The sequence below is a fragment of the Bidens hawaiensis genome, unplaced genomic scaffold (genome assembly GCF_021521415.1).
Source record: "Bidens hawaiensis isolate Kalapana, Puna unplaced genomic scaffold, B.hawaiensis_p1.1 tig00003510_1, whole genome shotgun sequence".
Classification (NCBI taxonomy): Eukaryota; Viridiplantae; Streptophyta; class Magnoliopsida; order Asterales; family Asteraceae; genus Bidens; species Bidens hawaiensis.
The window spans coordinates 2,533,123-2,541,174 of NW_027491198.1; positions in this window are offsets into that span (position 1 = coordinate 2,533,123).

An 8,052-nucleotide genomic window follows, 5' to 3' on the forward strand; every position below is an offset into this window, starting at 1 on the left:
TTCACCTAATCCAGCTCCAGTATTTTTTACCAAATCCGGTCAGTCAGTCAGTTATTCTGGCAAAACCAATTCCAGTGTAAACTCCAGCCAGATCCCTACTATACCTAAAGAAACTCAAGAAAATATTGCATTAATGGCAGGATTTACGAATTGTTACCATGCGTTTCTGGCCGGAGATTTGGTCCAACCCATGGCTGCTACTGAATTTGATCAGATTCATCCTGATGATGTTGAAGAAATGGACATCTCGTGGAAAATTGCCATGGTGGTCTTCCGTGCTAAGAAGTTTACCAAAAGGACGGGTAGAAATAACTGGAACATGCCAAATAATCAAAAAGTGGGCTTTAACAAGGAGACTCTCAGGTGTTACAACACTCATGAGCCGGGTCACTTTGCTCGTGAATGCACCAATCTGGCTAAAGAGGGGAATACGAAAAGGGCCTTGGTTCCAGCTGGAAATGCTCGGGGTGAAGCTGGAGGTAGTTCAAGTAATGGGGAAAGAGGTATGGTTGCTCAAACGTTCTCATGGGAAGGACAGATAGCTGCGCTGAATATTGGAAATCAAACTGCTAATTTTGCAACAGTTGAGGAATCTGAAGAGGAAAACACTGCTGAGGAGAAGGTTAAGGAGCTCCAGTTTGCATACATGGCGTTCACTTCTCCGGATTCATATGAGGTACGTTTTCAACCATGTTCTTTGAATTGTGGTGAGAAAATTGAGATGTATCAACTTCATAATGACAATCTAATTTGAGATATGGAAAGAATAAAATCAGAGAGTTTTAAACTTAAGAAAAATGAAAAAGGGTTTTTAGACAAAATTGAATCTCTCAATAAAGACATTAAGAAAGTCAAGTCTGATTTTAGTATTAAAAGTTGTCACTATCTTGATGCTAAACAAGAGATCGTTGAGTTGACTGCTAAACTGGAAACCGCCAAATCTGAAATTTTAAATTTAACTAACAAGTTTGAAAAGGCTGAACTTGATTTTAAGAAATTCGATGGGTCCAGTAAAGTTGTCAACTCAATGATTGAGAATCAGTTGTGGTGGAAAGAAAATGAAGGTGAGGGGATAGGATTCAGTCAAGTTCCCCCACCATTCAACCACAACTATGTTCCTACTCCTGTTACCAAAGAACAGGAAGAAAAGGTAAAGGATTTAAAGTACGGTAAACAAGATAAAGGCAAGGGGACTGGCTCTGCTAGTGCCGGTTCATCTACTTCAAGTGTGAATGATTCTAACGTGTCTACCTCATGTGCAGAAAAATTAATTATGAAGGAGTGGACTGATGAGGATGACGACCCCTGTTTTGATTTTGATAATAATTTTATTTCTAATGTTTCTTTAAAACTTCCTGTTTTGAATTCTGTCATTCCGACTGTTTGTGTGGGCTCTGTTTTAAAGAGCAAGGATACTTGTGTGATTGATTCGATTGAAACTTTAAATTCTAATAATGTGATTTCTAATAGAAACAAAATTCCAAAAATTTCAAAAACTTCAGAAAAATATGTTGTACCTAAGTTTGTCAAGGAGGGATGCTCCAATGACAACCAAGGTGATAAGTTCGGAAGGAAAAATGTGAATTCTCGCAAATCTAAACAGACTGGTCCACACAATCAGTCCAGACAAGGAGCTGCCCAGAGTGAATTTTTCATAAAACGCCAAACATGTTTTAATTGTGGCACTCCTGGTCATATTGCCAGAAATTGTCCACATCGTCCGTACATTCATACTACGGAAGTTATCAAAGGAACATGCTGTATGTGCCTCATGATGCATATAGGCAAGGGTTTAGACATTATTCGGCTAGTTCCTTTGACGGTGATTGGAATCGAAACAAATCTGGCAGGTTTAGTCCTCATCAGACCAAACCCAACATGATCAAAAGAAGGGTTAGTAAAGGTGTTTCAAATTCAAAATCACATATAAACACCAACGCTTGACCTAAACAGGAGAAGAAAACAGTTTCATCTAATAATTCTACGTCTAAGGCACCGGAGATAATGACAACCATTCGTACTTATAATTCCAAGTCTTCCAGACATAAATGGTTGCCTAAATCTACGGCAAAAGCATCTAATCATTCTATTTTTGATGATCAAAAGGATACGACATGACAGCCTGTGACAAAAGTTGATGAGTTAGGGTCACCCAGTGTAAGTATGGATTGGGTACCAAAAACTAACTAATCCCGCGTTTTGTGCAGGGACAGCTATGGAGGAATATCATCAGACCTTGGTATGTTGATAGTGGCTGTTCCAGGTACATGACAGGAGACATCACCCAGCTACACGACATTCAAACATTTAATGGTGGGTATGTGTCCTTTGCGGGAGGAGAGAAAGGAAAAATCACTCAAAAGGGTACTGTAAGTAACGGTGTGTTGAAGTTTGAAAATGTTTATTTTGTTCAAGAATTGAAGCACAGTCTTTCAAGCGTGTCGCAAATTTGTGACAAAGATTTTTCAACTCATTTTACTAAAAAGGAGTGCTTAATTCTGAAACCAGGTCTAATCATACCAGAAGAATGGATTCTTGTTCGATCACAACGAAAAGATAATGTTTATGTGATCGACATGAACCAAAATGTTCCCGACGAAATTACATGCTTATTCTCAAAAGTTTCGGGACATAATGCGATGCTTTAGCATCGTCGGCTTGGTCATGCTAATATTAAAAATCTAAATCGTCTTGCTAAAACAATTTAGTACGTGGTTTACCTATCAAAGATTTTGTGACTGTTGAAAAATGTGTAGCTTGCGCTTTGGGAAAACATCATCGAAAATCTCATAAGCATAAGTTAATTAATACCATCTCGTCAGTTTTTCAGTTACTTCATATGGACCTCTTTGTGCCGGTTCATGTTTTAAGTCTATCTCGTAGCTCTTATTGTCTCGTTATTACTGATGACTACTCACGTTTTACATGGGTATTTTTCTTGTCAAATAAGAGTGAAACTGCAGATCTGATAAAGAAGTTTGTGGTGCTAATGGAAAATCAACTGAACCTTAAGCTGAAAGGAATCCGTTGTGATAATGGAACAAAATTCAACAATGCAGTTCTAAATCATTTATGCTTAGAAAAGGGGGTGCTTCGTCAGTACAGTGCTCCGCGGACGCCTCAACAAAATGGTGTTGCTGAAAGAAGAAACAGAACTCTAATCGAAGCAGCAAGAACGATATTATGTGACTCTAAATTGCCACTGTTTTTCTGGGCTGAAGCTATTAATACGGCATGTTATGTTCAGAACCGGGTAATAATCAACAAGTCAAAGATGAAGACTCCGTATGAGATTGTTTATGGTCATCAACCCACTGTCGCACATTTCAGAGCTTTCGGGTGTCCGTGCACATTGCTAAATCTAGAAACTACTCCAAAGTTTGGGTCCGCAGCAGATGAATGTTATTTCATTGGATATGCCGGTAACACAGCCTACAAGGTTTACAACAAGTCCACCAAACAGATTATAGAGTCTTATGAAGTTCGTTGGTTAGAAGAAAATGAGACTGACGCCCGTGTTGGTCCTGATTGGTTATTTGACTACAATGAACTCTTCAAACCCTTCAATGTATTTCCAGTCATCAGCACAGACATTCCAGGTGATTCCACCGTGGGAGTAACACAAGACAATTCTCGATCACTATCTCATATCTCTCCGTCACTGAATGATGAGGTTATTGAGTTGACTAGTGCTACAACCACAACCGATAATCAGCCTATTCAATCTTCAGAGATCAATCAATCTCAACCAATTTCGTCTGAAAATACTGCAAACATTGAGGGGGAGAGTTCCGTTCGTCATATTTTCGGAAGCACATTATTTCCCGATGCCATTCTAGATGAATACGTTGTCGGAACCTCATACTCTTATAGTACAGCAACTTCTGGATGGAAAAACCCCCTCACAGACTCTGGGGAGAATGTAACAAATCTTCAACCTAACTGTGTTGTTTCTGATCATTCAATTCCTTAAAGAATTCAAAAGAATCACCCGATTGAGAACGTCATAGGACCCATTGAAGCGGGTGTGTCCACCAGAAGTCAAACCGGACTCATAAACAGCTGCATGTTCTATTGTTTCATATCTCAAATCGAACAAAAGAATGTTGAGATGGCCCTTCAAGAACCTAGTTGGGTTGATGCTATGCATGAAGAACTGAATCAGTTTGAGAAGTTAAAGGTATGGAGATTGGTTAAATTGCCGGAAGGGAAGAAAGCTCTTGATACAAGATGGGTATTTAGAAACAAGCAAGATGATACCGGGGTTATTGTTCGTAATAAGGCACGACTGGTAGTTCGCGGGTTTCGCCAGGTTGAAGAGTTAGACTACATAGAAGTCTATGCTCCAGTAGCTAGACTTGAGGCAATTAGAATTTTTCTGGCATATGCATTGTACATGGGTTTCACAGTTTATCAGATGGATGTTAAAACAGCGTTTTTGTATGGTGAGGTCAAAGAGGAAATTTATGTTGATCTGCCACCGGGTTTCGTTGATTCTAAGAAGCCAAATCATGTTTACAAGTTAGACAAGGCTCTGTACGGGTTACATCAGGCTCCACGGGCGTGGTATGCTACACTGACCGCGCACCTACTTGACCACGGCTAAAAGCGGGGAACGATTGATCAAACTTTGTTCCGAAAAACAGTCGGAAAGGTTTTGATTCTGGTCCAGATTTATGTTGATGACATCATCTTCGGTTCCACCAGTGCTGACTTGTGCCAAGAATTTGAAGGCGTTATGAAGAAAAGATTTGAGATGAGTTCGTTGGGTGAAATGACAACATTTCTGGGGTTACAGGTTCGGCAAAGTCCAACGGGTATTCTGTTACATCAAGGAAAGTACGTTGAAGATATGTTGGCTAAGTTTGAGCTTCAAGATTGCAAGAGTGCTAATACTCCAATGGCTGAAAGACCACTCTTATCATCTGATCCTGAAGGGAGCCCCATAGATCAGACATACTATCGAACGATGATCGGGTCTCTGATGTATCTCACAGCCAGTCGTCCCGACATAATGTTCGCTGTCTGCCAGTATGCTCGCTTCCAGGCTAATCCTAAACTCTCTCATTTAATTGCTGTTAAACGTATTTTTAGATATCTGAAGGGACAACCGAAGTTAGGTCTTTGGCATCCCATACAATCAGAATTTGATCTTTATGCTTTTGCTGATAGCAATTATGGTGGAGATGACATTGACAGGAAATCTACGTCAGCCGGCTGTCAGTTTCTCGGAGATCGGCTCATTTCATGGCAGTGTAAGAAACAACAAATAGTGTCTACTTCGACAGCCGAAGCAGAATATGTTGTTGTGTACGCTTGCTGCTCTCAGGTTATCAGGATGCAAAATCAGCTGTTGGATTACGGTTTGGAATTTCTTAACACTCCTATTTTCTGTGGCGGACTTATTTACAAAACCGGTCGGAACAGCAAATATTAATGTGCTTGTGAGTTTTCTTAAAATGCTACGTTTCGAGGATTGAGTCTTTTTGGGGATAAATTTGTACATTTTTGTTTAGTGTTTGCACAAATTTAGGGGGAGAAAAATAAAAAAATAGTGTGTGTGCGTCGAAATATTAAAAAATTGTCAAAAACAGTGTGTGTGAGTTTTCAAGATTCATTTTCCCTAAAATTATGTCGATTGCTCAAGTTTGAAGGACATATACTTGTATATGGTTGGTCCGGTGTTCTACTTGTAGTTTCACAGGATAACCATTTACCTAACGGCTGAAAGCACCCGGGGCGATTATGATATGTTTTTGTGTTTTGTGTTCTTTCACTTAAAATTATGCCGGTAACTCTGAGTTGGAAGGACATGTGTTTTCATACATGTTTGGTCCGGTTAACCACTTGTGGTTACAATGGATAGCCATTAACCTGAAAGCTTAAAGTAACCAGGTTGACTGAATGCTTAACATGTGTGTTTTACTTAACTCTCTAGGAAGTGATATTACTATTCAGTTAATAACTTTTTAGAAGCTTTAAAATATTTTCAAATGGAAATTGATCCAACCTTTAGAAAGTGATAGATAAATTGTTTCTGTGTGCCTAACGGGTGAATTTATTAGGCTTAAAAGACTCTAGAACAGCCATTGATGTGTATGGTACTTTCTACGATGCGTAAAAGTTGAAGTGATATAAACTAAATTTGCTAAACTTAATGTGGAGAGTCATTTTGAAGACAGGTGCATGTCTCCAGATACATCTCTCCGAATGATAGGCAGAAAAGCAATTACCCAGTCATACACGAGCCCGTTAGTGTCTTGATCACCAAAAATCTAGTACATTCAAGCTTTTGCTACTACTATTATTAAAAAAAACAAAAACAAAACCAAAAAAAATTGTGATTGAAGTAATTTATGTCTATTGAATTTATTTCTTTATCATGGCTTCAAGGGTTCAAACTAGAACTACAGAGATGGGGGCACACAAGTAAGTCCTGTCATGTCTCGAATGAAAGTCTTGTCAGCTTGCTGGCACTAAATCCAACGTTCAACCTTATTTCTAAGTTATGCCTTGTATAAAAATTATTTTGATCAAGCACTAGGGGGTTGGAGTCAAATTGGGGTGATCTGGGGAAAGCCAAATACGCTTTGAGAAGAGATAGGAGGCATCACAGGTCCATGAGTGATGTCTATCTAAGCTTTATGCCTAACTGAACCTTAATCATATCACTGATGCGATGAAAGATCATGCTAAGTATGGTATACACGCTATCAATCTGTCTCTTAGATGTCATAATAATGCTGAACATGAATCCTTGTGACACCTCTTAAACGATATGATTCCATGTTCGGATCTTTTCATAAAAGGGCGGCAATTTTACGAAGAACTGAAATTTGATCCCGATGTTAAAATAGAGGGAGTTGTTTTTTTGGTGAAGAAAATTTTTATTTTATTATTTTGTTTGTCATGTCTTATATTGCTTTTCCTCGAAATTACTCTCCTCGGAACGTTTGTATATACCATTTCTTTAAACTTGGGCTTTGAAAGTTTTGGACCTTCCAAATGGGTCATGATTCTTATATTGGGTTGTTTTGAAAGTATTGGGCTGTTTGGTATTCGGCTTACTTTGAGCCCAAAATGAATTTTTGGCCCACAAAGAGTTATTGGCCTTCTGAGTGTGATATAAATATCCAAAGGGTTTTTTCTTTTTCATTTTTATTACTTTACCCATCACAAACCCTTTTCAGCCGAGATCTTTCTTCCTAATACTCTTTGCCGAGATCAAAACTCTTTTTACTTATCAAAGTTTCAAGATTGTTTTTTTTTGTGTGTGATTCGCATGTACTGGATATGGTTATCTGATGTTTACATATCACTAAAACCTACTGTTGTGGTCTTACAAACTGCTCTTACGGATGATCTATTGAATTGATCATTAGTGTCATGAGTAATTGGGCTGTTAATGGATATCAGCCTTGATTTGGGGTTTTCAGTTGATCTTGATCAGTATGTTGCAGGTCTAATGGCGGTCTTTGGGGATCTCGGTAGGATGGAGATGACTTCATAAATTCCAAGGTGGAACCCAAGGGGTTCTCTGTCCCAGCTGGCATGGAGTTCTCGGTTTGACTTTCGTTGACAGAGAACTCCCTTGTTCTCGGCTAAACATGCTGACCGAAAACCTCCGTTATCGGTTGATTATGCTGACCGAGAACCCTTGTTCTCGGTTAATTTCGTTGATTTCCGTTGACCGAGAACTATCTTATTTGACCGAGATCCCCCCTGCCAGGACCAATTCTCACTGTTTGGGCCCAGATCTTCATTATGGTACACGATTGGGCCACTCTAAGTGAATTGGACTGCCACAGAAATTCCTTTGAGTCCACCATGCTTAAAAAATACAAGTGTATCTTAATTTATGGCTCAAACGTCCATTAATTCTATCTAACTTGTTAAGTTTGGTGTAGATATGGCTGATCAAGATCCATTAAAGTTTGTAGACACTCATAATATAGCTGGTCACCTGTATGATCCGCCATTGGCTCACAAGGAGTTTAAGTCGATGATTGTTGGACTCAATACTTGCAGGATTTCTCATGCTCTTCGTGAGAA